Here is a 14,498-nt window from a genome sequence, read left to right as displayed (position 1 = left end):
TCACTCGTCCTGCTTAAAACACCTTTTGCTTTTTTCTGAGTTTCATATAAGTACAGCTGGATGGACACTTTCTAACCAAGGAAATTTGATTATAAGGACTAGAGTGACTAGCAAAAATATTCATACGCTTTAAAATTGTTGTCATTTTGCTACGTTACAAACAAAAATCCAGAAAGTGTACTGTGCATTTGATCCGGTCCTCCTGAGTCAATACTTCGTAGAACAACTTTTTACAATGGCAGCTTTATGCAGCTCTACCGGATTTGCAAGTTTAAAGACAGAATTGTTTTATTTTTATTTTTTTGCATGGAGAGAAAATCTCTGCAATTTTTTTTACTTGGCTTTAGAGGTGGACTTTGACTAGGCCATTCTAACAAATAAACATGCCTTTATCTAAGTCATGGAAAGATGTCAGCTAGATTCGGAGATGTTCCGGTCAAGCTGATTAAAACAGAAACAGTGCATACTCTGTGTAGTGTTTTTTGGGTTCTAAAACGGGCTTGGCTAAATGCTCCAAAGCTGAGCCGCCATTCTTATATACATCAAAAATAAAAACAATTAAACATGTATTGTTTAGCACCTGCAGCAAGAGATGATGCTGCATTCTTGACATCCACCAAAGCTGTTAGTTCTCAGAACTATAACATCTTTAGTAACTCCAAATGAGAATCTCATACGGTGTACAGGACCCTGGCAGTGAGAGTCCACCACGATGCAGAGAAATAGACTCTGGAATGCAACAGCTGATGCATGAAGACAGTCTGTCAGCGAGGGAGTGTGGGGTGAAATGTGCACAGCAGAGACAATGAAGAGAGCAATGACAGTGATTGTAATAGTTGGAAACAGGGCGAAGTGAAACTGAGACTAGAAGAGTTGTCAAAGAGGCAAAAAGTGCAAACCAGGCCTGCGATCTCAACCCAACAGATCATTCCTCCTGATTTGCCGTGTAACAGAAAGCAAATGCCCTGGGGATTTGAAATGATGAGGATTCAAAGGAGGACTACACATATCACTGATTTCTCTTGACTGTGGACTTTTCATTATAGTTTGAGCTAATTTAGAGTCAGATACTCATAAATCTCTTGCTATCAGAGTCATTCTTTAAGGATTTGTTTAAATACTGCTGAAAAATTACATTTTTTCAGTTTTGCTGAATCCTGTGTAAATTACATTTCGACTTGAAACCACGGCTTGCAACAGTGCTGTGCTTGCAAATATTCTCACTCCGTCCGCGAGACAAGCTCATATTTCAAACTAAAGTCTTGAAATGAGAAAAGTCCCAAAAGACTTCCTTCAGTGTTGTAATTAAAAATAGTCACCTAAAGGCAAGAATAATCAATGCTGCACTCCTCTCACAGCCTGTACATTTAGAAAATGTGTTTTTGCTTAAAGTTGCATCGTGGAAGAATCAGTATCATTAATATTAAGTAGATGTCATAATTCAAAATTTTAATGTTTCAGTACATTGCATCTAAATAAATTCTTGTCAGCCTAAACAAGCAAGAATAACATACAATTTGAAGCATTATGCTGACAGTCACATTATTGTACTAATATTATAACACTTATTCCTCCCCTCAGATCTTGGCATTGACCCCCTCTGCAGCTAAAACTGCAACAGTGACTCTTTACTAAGGATATAACATTGCTTTATTCAATATATTGTGGACAGATGCTGTGAAAAAGCAGTTGCCTCCTTCAGATTTATTCTGCTTGTGTGTTGTTCGTTTTTATCACATCCAAATGTTTAAAATTTTCAAATGAAGGGTGTGCCGATGGCCACCAATTCTCCTTTAGTGTTTTCTGATGACAAGTCGAATTCATCAATTGCTTCAAGTTGTCCAGCTTCTTAAACAGCACAGCAGCCTCAGACTATCACACCACCTCCACCATGTTTGGCTGTCATCATGCTGTTCTCTTTCCTGAAATGCTGTGTTTGTTTAGGCCAGATGTAACGGGAGGAACCTCTTCCAAAATGTTACACTTTGGGATTATCAAGATTTGTTTTTGTTTTTATTTTGTTTGGCAAATGTGAGCCTTTGACATTTGTTCAGGCCATTATTCAGACGCATTCAACATAGGATTGGCTGTGATGCTTCGTCATTTTACTCTGATTGCTGTTAATTGATATTTGTGTTGTTGTTGTTGTTGTTTTTTGCCAATGTTGCAGAGCAGGGGACACCAGCCTTTTTGAAACTGAGAGCTATGCTGGTGAAGATTCTCAGTCATCCAGGTCATGGTCATTCCAAAAATAAGTAAGAAACAAAACAACTGGACTTGTTTTTCGTAGTTAAGACATTTCGCTTCATCTCCAGGAAGCTTTTTCAATTCAAATGAGAAAGCTTCCTGGAGAGGAAGCGAAACGTCTTCAACTACGGAAAACAAGTCCAGTTGCTTTGTTTCTTACTTTTTTTGGAAAACTGAGAGCTACTTCATTGGTGTTGTGTCATACTAAGAGCTACCAGTATTGACCTTTTAACTAGGAGAGTCAGAGTTCATCTTAACTTTATGTTAAATTAATAAAATTTTCATGCTTTGTTATAGATATTGCTTACTTTTAAGTCTATATGAATGCAAATGTGAATAAACAGGAAGAGTAATGAAATAAATTAAAGTTTTAGATGCAGCTCACTGGTGGATTATGTTTTTTTTTTTTTTAGAACAGGCTCGTGGGTGCCACATGTGAGCCTCGGGGGCTACTTGGTCCCCGCGGACCATGTTGGTGACTCCTATTGTAGAGAGATTGTGTTTTTATGTCTTTTTTATCTGTCTACAAGGTACATTTCCCTACAAATGGCTTTGAAACCCTTTCCAGAGTGATAGATGCCAATAATTTTGTTTCTTTAAATAAAAAGAACAGATTTCAGTCTCAACTATTACAACTTGTTACTGAATGCAAGTAAGACTGAGGGCATGTTGTGTTCCAACGAAGAGGAAGGTGCTCTCACTTCTCCCTGTTATCAGCGCCACTCCGGGTGATTACCACAGCCTCTCAGGATTTTATTTGGTCCCATCAGTGCTCATTGAGCTTGGAAAAACAGCATCCCCCTTCTCTGGCCCTTCCACCTGGAACACGCCTCAGCAGGACCTGAATCTCTCCAATTTTGGTCACGTTTGTGGAGTTCAAACTTGCAATAAAAGGATTGGAAAATACATTTGGAGGCACTTATTCTTGTCGTCTATGAAACCCGTGCTGGTTTTGTATGGTATTGATCTTCAGAAGTGTTTAGTGGATTGCATTAATACCTTTTTTATGTTGTTGTTGTTGATGCGTGTAACAGGTCTCTCTTGAAAATACAAGTAATGAAAAGAGATATTCCCATGTAAATAAAGGATTAAATTAAAATATTACTGATAAAACACAATGTGTTGGTTTTGGAGATTGTTTAGCCTGTCTCATATTGTCAGACAGCTTATTTTTAAGGGATTTCTTAATTCTAAAGATCTGGCAGTCTCTCGGCTTTCCAAAAATGTGATTAATCACAGTTAATCTGTTATGATTTTTAGTTGTTTGGGTTTCTCTTGTTTCTCTGTTTTGATTATTTTCCTTTTCAAGATATCCAATAAGTTTTTTTTTTACTTATTTAATGTGTTCTGTTCCCTGTGTATCATGATTTATTCCCTCAGGTTATTCTTTGTCGTATCCTCTTGGTTGTTTCTTGTGTCTCAGTTCGGCTCCTTCTGTGTCAGCAAGTCTTCCTGCTTAAACTCCTGATTTCTCCTCGTTTACTGCTGGATTCTTCCTTTAGACTTCCATGCCCTCCGGTGCCCTGCTGCTTTGCCTGTGTACCGTGAATTTTTGTTGTTTTGCCTTATGAAGTCCTTCTATTCATCATGCATGTCACTGTTGTTTTCCTCAGAATAAATAACGTATTCATTGAGCAATTAGAATTTGCATTCACCCAGATGGTCATTGTCTGATATTTTTTTTTGTATAGTCATCTGAAATATTTAAGTGTGACAAAAAAAAGCAAATAAAGAAAAATCTGTAGGAGGCAAAGGCTTTCGCATTGCAGTATTTATGTCTGTCCCACCCAGAGGGGGACAGAGGGGGATAATGAGAAGAAAAAGGGAGAATTGACAACTTGGATTTAAAAATAAAGAGAGAAACATATTTTGCTGAGCCATTATGAGTTGACCTGCAGTTGAACCGTTCCCTGTCCTTATTGCTTTCCTCAGGTGGTGAAGATGTGAAAAGTGCCCAAGGAGTGTTGGGGTCCTGCTAAATTAATTGCTCAGAGAGAGATTTCTGAGAAGTGATCCTGGCATTTAACAGCACTTTACTCAGATTTACAGATTAAATTTGACAGTTTTGTTATTGAGGAAAAAAAAATGTTTTGAAAGCTTGTATGGTTATGTTGTTTCATTGAAGAAAAAAAAAAACTACTTATCAAACTAAAGCTCTCTAATAAACACATTTAACCCGTGTTTTATTCAGCTCGTTATGGAGTCACGTATCCTCCGGGAAATATCTTTGCCTGCCACTAAATATTTTATAGTGTGTATTTTGAGCAGATGTGGTACATAAAATATTTCCGCAATTTCCTGTCTGGAGAGGGATGCTCATTTCTACCACTCATCTTCCTGACAGAAATAGTGTAAAATCTTTGAAAAATAAACGAAAAACAGACTATCAGCCTGAGATGTGACCATTCTTATGTATGAATTCTGTACTTTTCATGCATCCCATTGAGAGGTAAAACGAGGCTCTTAGAAAGGAGAATAACATGTTTTTAATATGTACTCCCCACTAGATGGAGACATTTTATAAAATGTGGGGAGAACTTGTCATACATATGTCCTTTTTTTTTTTGTAAAACAAAACACATTGCTTGATATTTAGCTGAGCTTGAATGAAGCGCCTAAACCCCTGTGCGACATTGAGCTTTTGAAAAACGAGTTTCATGCAATAGTGTGCTCTGTAAATTAAATAAAACATCAATGTGTATTAAAAGAGTTGCTTTTAAACGCATTTCCTCTTGAAAGCTGCAACATACTGTATTCTAATTTTTTTTCTCTGTTTCAATAAAACCCAGGCAACGTTTAGGAAATAAACTTGTGTAAAATCATTAAAGACACGTAGTTTAATTTAAGCACAATGAAAGGTTTAATTGTAGTACAGTTGATGAAGTTGATGAATTACGTTTTTCAAAAGGTAAATGTAAGTACAGTGAGTGAATGAACATTTTTCAGTCCCTATCTACATTGGTTGTGTGACTAGCATCATCTGAGGGGAAACCAGATTGTGTAAAATAACACCTAACCTTATTTCCCCCTTGTCTGACATTAAATCGGACTAAACTCTTTTGGTCTTGGGTCATTTTTTTAAGCCGAAACTACTAACAGTGTTTCTATTTGCATAAATTCGTTTAGCCCCTTTTCAGATTAAGAGATTTACGTACATTCCCTAGTATGTGGCTAAAGTAACTGTTGATCTGTAATTTGTATCCTTTCAGAAGCAGAATGGTTTGCGGGGATTTTGACCCATTCTTCCTGACAGAACTGTTGTAACTGGGTCAGGTTTGTAGGCCACCTTACTCTCACAAACCTTTTCAGCTCTGCCCACTAATTTTCTATGAGTCTGTGATCAGGGCTTTGTGACGGCTACTGAAAACCCCTAGGCTTTCTTACTTCTGCTAATTTGGCAACATGCTTATAGACATTGTCCGTTTAGAAGACAAATGTGCTGTCAAGCTTTAACATCCTGCTTTATGTCTTGGGAAGTTGCCTCAACATTGCAACATTTTGTTCTTACCTCATGAAGTCATACATGTTGTGAAGTCCTTCTGCAAAGCAGCCACACAACAAAACTGCTACAGTTGTACTTCACAGACCTCAGGCTTGAAACTTTCCCCATTTTCCTTGAAATATAACAACTTTATGACCATAAATTATATTTTACTGTAATCAGATCACAGAACAGGTATAAAGAAATAGATTTTTTTTTTAAAACTGTGAGCATTTGCAAACCTTAATCTTTCAATTCAATTAAATTTTATCTATATAGTGCCAATTCATGAAACATGTCATCTGAAGGCACTTTCCAAAGTCAAATTCAATTATATTATACAGATTGGGTCTGATTATACAGATCAGTCAAAAGAAATTCATCTCTAAGGAAACCCAGTAGACTGTATCAAATCTCTCCAAGCAGCATTCACTCCTCCTGAAAGAGCGTAGAGCCATAGTGGACAGTCGTCTGCATTGTTGATGGCTTTGCAGCAATCCCTCATACTGAGCAGGCATAAAGCGACAGTGGAGAGGAAAACTCCCCTTTAATAGGAAGGAAAAACCTCCAGCAGAACCAAAACCAGGCTCAGTAGGAACGCTCATCTGCCTCGACCCACTGGGGGTTAGAGAAAACAGAGCAGAGACACAGAAAGCACAGAAGCACACATTGATCCAGGAGTACTTTCCACATTATATGGTAAAAGCGGGTGATCTGTCTTCCCTGGATGATTTCACAGCTAACAGAACGCCAGACCAGGTGTACCTACTATGAAGAAAAAAAAATGACAGAGAACAAAAAGTTAAAAGCTGAAATGACGACAAGCAATGCTAATTGGAGAACAGTAGGAGAACTCATCAGGGTGAGAGAAATAGACCCTGATGTCCTCCAGCAGTCTAAGCCTATAGCAGCATCTATAGAGATAGCTCAGGGTAATCTAAGCCACTCTAACTAGAAGCTTTGTCAAAAAGGAAAGTTTTAAGCCTAGTCTTCTTTTTAATCTGGCTTTTAATTTTGTTCATGGACTAATAGTGCCTTCCTTGCTGAATGGCCTTTTAGCCGATGCTGGCATATAACTCTTACCAGCTTTAGCTACGATGTTCACAAGGCTTTTTGCTTTTGTTCAGGGGTGGATATGCACATTTCACGTTAAAACATGTTAACCTCTGGGACACAGAACTGGTCCCCTTCTTGAGCCACGCTGCTTATGTTTGTATGTAACTGTTTGAACAGATGAACGTGGCATCTTCAGGGATCTGGAAATTATACCTAAGGATGGACCCGATTGACATCTTCACTGATTTCTGATCATTTTCCCATAGCATCACACAAGGAAGCGGGTACTTGAAATAATTTTGTAATTCTAACTGACCTGAACAGGAAAGTTTAGTTCAACTTAATGCCAGACAGGGAAAAGCCAAAGGTTGGGTCTTTTTTATACACTGAATATAAACATCAACTTTTAACTGTATGTAAAGCTTTTAGTGGTAAAAATCAAAGTGCTTCACAAAGACAGAAAATCAAAATAAAACATGGTCAAAAACACAAGACACTTAAAATATACCGGTAGTTTAAAGCAGAACAAGCAAGAACACAATATTATTTAAAAAGATCTAAACACGAATGTGAGTCAAAACTCTCAAGACAATGTAAAAACAAAGACGGCACAGTGAAGGTGCAACAGTCTGCAGTGGTCTCTGAGAAGTTATTGTCAGAATTCAAAAAGTCTGAACAGTTTTCAGAATTGCAAATGTCACTTTATTCTCTAATGGATAGCAAACAGAGGAGTATGCAGATATAATCCACTTTTCTGTTTTTATGTGGACTTGGACCGTGTTCTGATTGATTTTTAGACAGCGCAGTAAATTCACTGTTACAGTAATTAACTCTAATAAAGATAAGCAATCCACCAACTTTTCCCTCTTCTCTCTCTCTCTCTCTCTCTCTCTCTCTCTGACATTAGGTGATCAATCCTTAAAATGATCTTGAGAGGACTTTGTTCTTTGTCATTGATACTTTTGTACATTCAATTCAATTCAATTCAATTTTATTTATATAGCGCCAAATCATGAAACATGTCATCTCAAGGCACTTTACAAAGTCAAGTTCAATCATATTATACAGATTGGGTCAGATTATACAGATTGGTCAAAAATGTCCTATATAAGGAAACCAGTTGATTGCATCAAAGTCCCGACAAGCAGCATTCACTCCTGGGGAACCGTAGAGCCACAGGGAGAGTCATCTGCATTGTACATGGCTTTGCTGCAATCCCTCATACTGAGCAAGCATGAAGCGACAGTGGGAAGAAAAACCACCCATTAACGGGAAAAAAAACCTCCGGCAGAACCGGGCTCAGTATGAACGGTCATCTGCCTCGACCGACTGGGGTTACAGAAGACAGAACAGAGACACAACAAGAGAAACAAAAAAGCACAGAAGCACACATTGATCTAGTAATCTGTTCTACATTAGATGGTAGTAGCGGGTGAGCCGTCTTCTCTGGATGATGTCACAGTTAACAGAACGCCAGACCAGGTGTACCTACTATGAAGAGAAAAGAGAGAGAACAGAAAGTTAAAGCAGAAATGACAACACATAATGCATAATTGAAGAACAGTAGAACTCAATGTAGTGAGAAAATTAGATCCTGATATACTCCAGTAACCTAAGCCTATAGCAGTAAAACTATAAAGGTAGCTGAGAGTAACATGAGTCACTAGTTATAATTTTTGTCAAAAAGAAACATTCCAATTAATTCATCCTCTTCATTTAACCCATTCCTTAACAGTTGCTTCTGTACAGGGACCAACAGAGCATTTAGGGGCTGAGGGTCTTGCTCAGGGACCCAGAATGGCACTCAAACCTGGGAACCTGCAGACTTCCCAGGACACATGCGCCTTGTTCTGACCACTAGGCCTTTGCTCTTCATATAATACTATTGATCGTTTGTTTCTATCATTAAAATACATTTTCTTTGGGTCTGCAGTCTTGTTTGAAGCCCTTTGTAGTTTATTGTAAATCTGAACATCAGTTGGAACCAAGCCTGTACGCATTAGGCTAGGGTTGTTGTACATGTGTAAGTTTTCTTCCGGTGCTCCATTCCCCCCCCCCCCTCACAAAACATTAAGATAAGATCAGCTGGAGTTTCCAAATTGGCTGTAAGAGTAATTGTTTGCTCACGTTTGTCTACAGCGCTGGTGATCTGGCAAGCACCAGCAGCACTACAAAGGAAAAAAAGGGAGATAATAAAAATGAGAGCAAATAATTGGAAGGAAATGTTAATTAAATTCAGCTAATAAACTGCAAGAAACATGAAGTAGGCTACCAAAAGAAAAACTGGCACTTTTAAGGTTGCAAACATATATATTTAATTTACTTTGAACCTTCGTACCAGCTGCTTTTTAGAACTAATGTCCAATACCGACACAAAAACATCTATTCATCTCCTAAATGGCCTGTTTTAAGATATAGAGATGGGCGTTGTCTGTTTCTGAAAGTGAAAGTGTTGCAGAGCAGTACGGCGCTGCAGTCACTAGCACTGAAGCCTAACTCTGAGTACCGAGCTCAAATCCCAGATGGGGTCTTTCTGCATAGTATTTGCATGTTTTTCCAATACATGAGAGGATACTCTCCAGGCATTCAAGCTCACTCCAGCATTATGCATGCCTGTTAGAGTTTTTGGAGATTCCAAGTTGTCCCGTTAGTGCATTGTTGTGTACCTCTGTGTTGCTCTGTGATTGACTGGTGGACAATTGAACATCCATTTTATAGAGAGATGTCTTTTGAGTAACAAGTCTAACAGAAGTTTGTTCTTCACATGCAGCGCAATCCCTTGTCCTTTAACTTTGCCTCTCTGTCTGCCTGCTTATTCCTAAAATCATAAAAAACAGCGATGAATCCTGAGAAGTTTTCTTGCAGACATGTGTCCCAGCATCCTTTGCAGTCACCTCATTTCCAAAAGACCTTCATTACCACAAGTCTGTTTGATGTTTGTTCTTTCTCTGCGTATGAATTTGGTATAATATTTTTTACGCTTTGGAAATCTGAGTAAATGTGAAAGGTTTTCCTTTTGGGTGAGCTAAAGAAAATCACGAATTATGTTAAGACATTCCAGCAGAAACCACTCCAACAACACAGCATTCAAACAATATTTAAAAAAGTTTCAAATTTTTGTTTTCACAAAAAAAAAGTAATTTATGAAATGCATCTGAGATATCCCCCCAAAAAAATCTATGTTGCAACAACTATTTGACAATGAAATAAATGCTACTTTATTTGAAGCATATTATTAAAACATTATTATTTAAGTTTTTCTTCGTATTAGTTGACTATGTCTCTGTCTAGGAGATATAAGGGTATTAACCACTCTTTTGTTTATTATATTAACAAGACTAATGTAAAATATTTCTGAGAGTATGTTCTGTTATGATAGAAAGATTTAGACAAGCGTGTTTGAGAAGCAAAGAAATAGCTTGATTTTGTCCTTTACATTTTTTTTTTTTTTTTACATTTTTTTTTTCTTTTGACAAAGGTTGTCACTAATATACACATGTATTAGTAAAGCTCATTAGGACATGTAGAATATATGTTAATATATTTCTTATTGCAGGTCATCCTAGAAAATGTAGAAAAATTTAGCCTTCTGTTCAGTGGCAATGGGAATCTAGATAGCTGCTCATCAGCACATGGACATCATGGTGGATTCCAGTCTCTGTCAGGAGAGACAATACGCATCTGAACTTCAAGGAGCAAAGAGCACAACAAGATAGGGCCATGATAACCTCCCATGTGAGCAAAACACTCTGCCATCTGCCTCAGGAAACCGGCTCCTCTTTAAGCTCCTCCTGATTAGCCGTGATGGGCTGCAGCTGTGAAGCCTCCGTCTACCAGTGGTCACCATTGTTCCCTCGAAGCTGCGCAATCATGCACTGCATCTGACTTCAGCAAGCACAACAAATCTTTGCTGCGCAGTAAATAAAATCCCAGCTGAACTGTATTCATAATAATAATAATAAACCAAGTTATTTTGCACTATTTTGTAATTCTGGTGAGATGATGTTCCTCGGTGACACTCTGTGTGCACCAGATGCTGATTGGAGCGCACCACTGATTCACGGGTGGGTTAATTAATGTAAAATAGTATGTAAAGATTATATACATTATCCTATAAATTTTCTAAATTAGTTTTAATATCCGAGCACTTTAAAAGTCAACACAAAATGTTTTAATCTGCCACTCAACTTTATTTATACACTGTTTTCTTCAGTATATCATTAACTTTAGCCAGCTTCATGTAAGAGGCTGATGTCAATTAGTAATGCATCATCCCGTAAATTAGATTTATATAATTTTATCCATGGCTTTAGTGGATGGCATAAATGCAAACAAACGTTCGATTTCTACCTCCTCCCCTAGTGCAGCGATAAATCAGATGGACACAATAACGTTGATGCTTTATGCATATTCGTCGTTGTTATCTTCTGTTGCCTGCTGATGGAACGGCACAATCACTGTGTAAATTATTGATACGACACACTGCAGCTTTGAATGTCAATACATCTCCCCGGAGACGGAAAGGGATACTGAATACTGATCAATAGAGACAGATGGGCAGATTTAAAGTAACCAAAACAGAAAAAAAAAAAAACATGCTCAATTGGCAAGGAATTGGACACAAAAATGTCAGCCGCATGCATGGCATTGCCTTGTATTTCTTTAACAATAACACACAGTGATAACTACCCTCTTATGTTGTTTTACAATATCAAAGGTCAAGAAGTGCTTGGGTTAATTGAATTCCAGATTTATTGCTGCACAGCGGTGCATCTCTGCGGGGCGACGGCTCTGAAGGGCTCGATAATAACACTCTGTAGGTTTGCTGAATCAGTGTGTGTATTATTAGTGGATCAGGGAGTCGAGAAAAAAAGCCAGATATTATGTAGCAGCATGAAATATTGAAGAAACTCATCTTTATTGTATTCCTTGGGAGGATGCTGCTAAAGGCTTGCTCAGCAAAATCTTAGAGTTGAAAAAAAATTAATGAATAATAGTATTATTATTATTTTGCTTGCAGATGCTTGCAGATGTGTGTTTAACTGCCGATGGCATGTCAATAATACACATGGGGGAAGAATTTGCCTAAATAAGAAATGTGGAACTCTCCTAGGACCTTCGGGTGGCAAAATTAAGATACAGTTAGTCTGATATATTATAATAAATTAGCAGCTTTCTTCAACACCAAACATCATGTGTAAATTATGACAATATTAAAAACAAAATATTTTATATAAAATTGTCATTGTTCCATACACTTTCAAGATTCATTATTTTTGTTAGGCAAATTCATCAAATAGTAAACACTCTATTACAAAATTATCTAGAAAAAGTAGGTCTGTCCTACTTAAAAGTGAATATCTGGTCAATCTAAAGTTTTCCAATTAATATTTAGTTCTGGAGAAGATGTTTTTAACAGGTTTCTAAAGTTGAGATTTGAGAATTGCAGCTAGTTGTAGTCGCTGAGAAAAAATATCTAGGTTTGGATCTACAATGTGGTTCCAGAGAAGATTTCAGCTGTGTTTTAAAAAGCAGATGAAATTAATCACTGTTGTGCTATCAAATACCCTTTAAAGGGGACATATCCTCTTTTTCAGCCCTTCCTATTCACACTGAAATCATTCAGTTATGGTCAACATAATGTAGAACTGCGAGGTTTTGGTCTGAGCTTCTCGTTATTTTACCCCCATGTTTCCCCTTCTTACCCCTGTTCTGAGGTGCATCTGAGAAGCAACTCGTTTTGCTGCTGTCTCTTTAAATCTAAAGGGGGCCCTTCACACCCCGCCCCCCTCTCTTGCAGAGCATTTCACTTCACCCTGTACGGCCATTTTTGGAGACTGCTAGGGGATGGTGCAATGAACAACTGAACATTTTGACTTAATATCTGGCAAAAAGGGTAAATTCAACTAAATTGAAAGTTAGTTCAACAAACTTCAGTAAGATTTAGGTGACTAAAACTAAACTCAAACTGAAATGATAAATTACTTAACTGTGATCACAATAAATTTCATTGTAGTTAAGAGACAACTTCACTACAACTTCATTAAAATGTGTTGTCAAAATTAGAAGATTACATTTTTATTCACGTCATAACAAATATTAACCTGACTAAATGAAATGGATTAAAGACTAAACTGTGCAATAAAACACATTTTTAGCTGTCTACATTAGTAGACAACTAATCCATCATTAGTTGTCTACTAATCCATCATTCATCCATCATTTTGGCATGATGGTGGAATTATCATCCTAAATTTGTTGCTATTGGAGTTGTTACCTCCAATTATTTGACAATTAAATGTCCTGGGACTACTGGTAAAAACTGTTAAACTTTTTATTAATTTTACCCTATATCGGAGCATTTAATGGGTCTCAGATTACCTCGAGTGCTTAAACATCATAACATGCTGAAGGATTAATTCTGTGCTGCTTTAATTTTTCCCTAAGTACCCTCATACGGTTCTCCAGCATTGCACCATTGTGCCATAAAACAGAGAGAAATGCAAGTTCTCCTAAGAGATGTCCATCCAGGCTAAAAAAAGAATAATACTGAATATAGAGTTTTCAAAAAGACATGAAACCAGGTATTTATTTACAAAAGCTTAAGGGTTGTTCACAGTTTGAGGGAAACAGTCTGACTTGTTCTTTTGAAACTTAGATCTTGAATATAAATGCCAATACAAAACATAACGAGAAATATAAGACCTTGCTCAAGTTTGACAGCTGTTTTACTAAAAGATTACTGCATGTTGTCACTTGTCAGAATGGTGGATCATATTTCATTGTTCATTTTGCAATTTATACTGTTCCCAGAAGATATATTTAGAATTTATTATAAAACATTGTGTTCAGAAAAAGGTCTTGTTCTTGCTAACTGTTACAGTTGCCTATTTGGAATAAAAAAATATATAAAAATAAAAATCACCCACCCCAGTTAATTCCTTTCCCTATGTTAGAATATAAATACCTTTATTGTCCCACAATAGGGAAATTCAGGCGTGATATTGGCAAAAACACATAGACAGAATACACCACAGTTGGACTACATTAAGTAATTGAATAAAAAAGCTAATTAAAAGTTATGTTCAAAAGCAAAAGAGAATAAACCTATCAGAAAGAGAAAAAGGTGCAGTCATTGATTGATATTCAAGTAAAAAAAGCATACATTGTGTACATTACTTGAAAATTTATATCATGACATATGTATTATCCAACTGTTTTATAGTTTCTATTTGTTCATGTTCTATTTTGTTTCTACATTTTGATTCCTACTTGCTTTTATTCTGTTTTTTCCCCCCTGTCTTTTAATCATGTAAAGCACTTTGCATTGTCTCTGTACTGAAATGTGCTATACAAATAAATTTGCCTTGCCTTGCCTTGCCAGTGATCTTGATAAAGACGTGTTATCTGATTATAACTTATTTCGTCATTAAATGCATTAAATAGATGAATAAAAAAATTTATCAGGAATTTCTTTGCATCAGAAAAGTGCCCAGGTGGCATGGGCTTATAAAATACACAGTAGAATATGCTCACAGGAAGACAACGCATACAACACAAATGTTGCCTTTCTAGACATAGCATATTGTTTATGGGAAAACTTTAATCAAAGGAGCAAAGGGACCCTCCAAGATGGTTAATACAATACATGAGGTTCAGAATTTAGGGCTATCTTTCAGTCCCTAACCACATTTTAATCAGATTCAAACAGTTT

This window comes from Fundulus heteroclitus, chromosome 1, assembly GCF_011125445.2.
Source record: "Fundulus heteroclitus isolate FHET01 chromosome 1, MU-UCD_Fhet_4.1, whole genome shotgun sequence".
Taxonomy (NCBI): Eukaryota; Metazoa; Chordata; class Actinopteri; order Cyprinodontiformes; family Fundulidae; genus Fundulus; species Fundulus heteroclitus.
The sequence above is the reverse complement of the archived record's forward strand: the minus strand, read 5'-3'. Positions refer to the sequence as shown.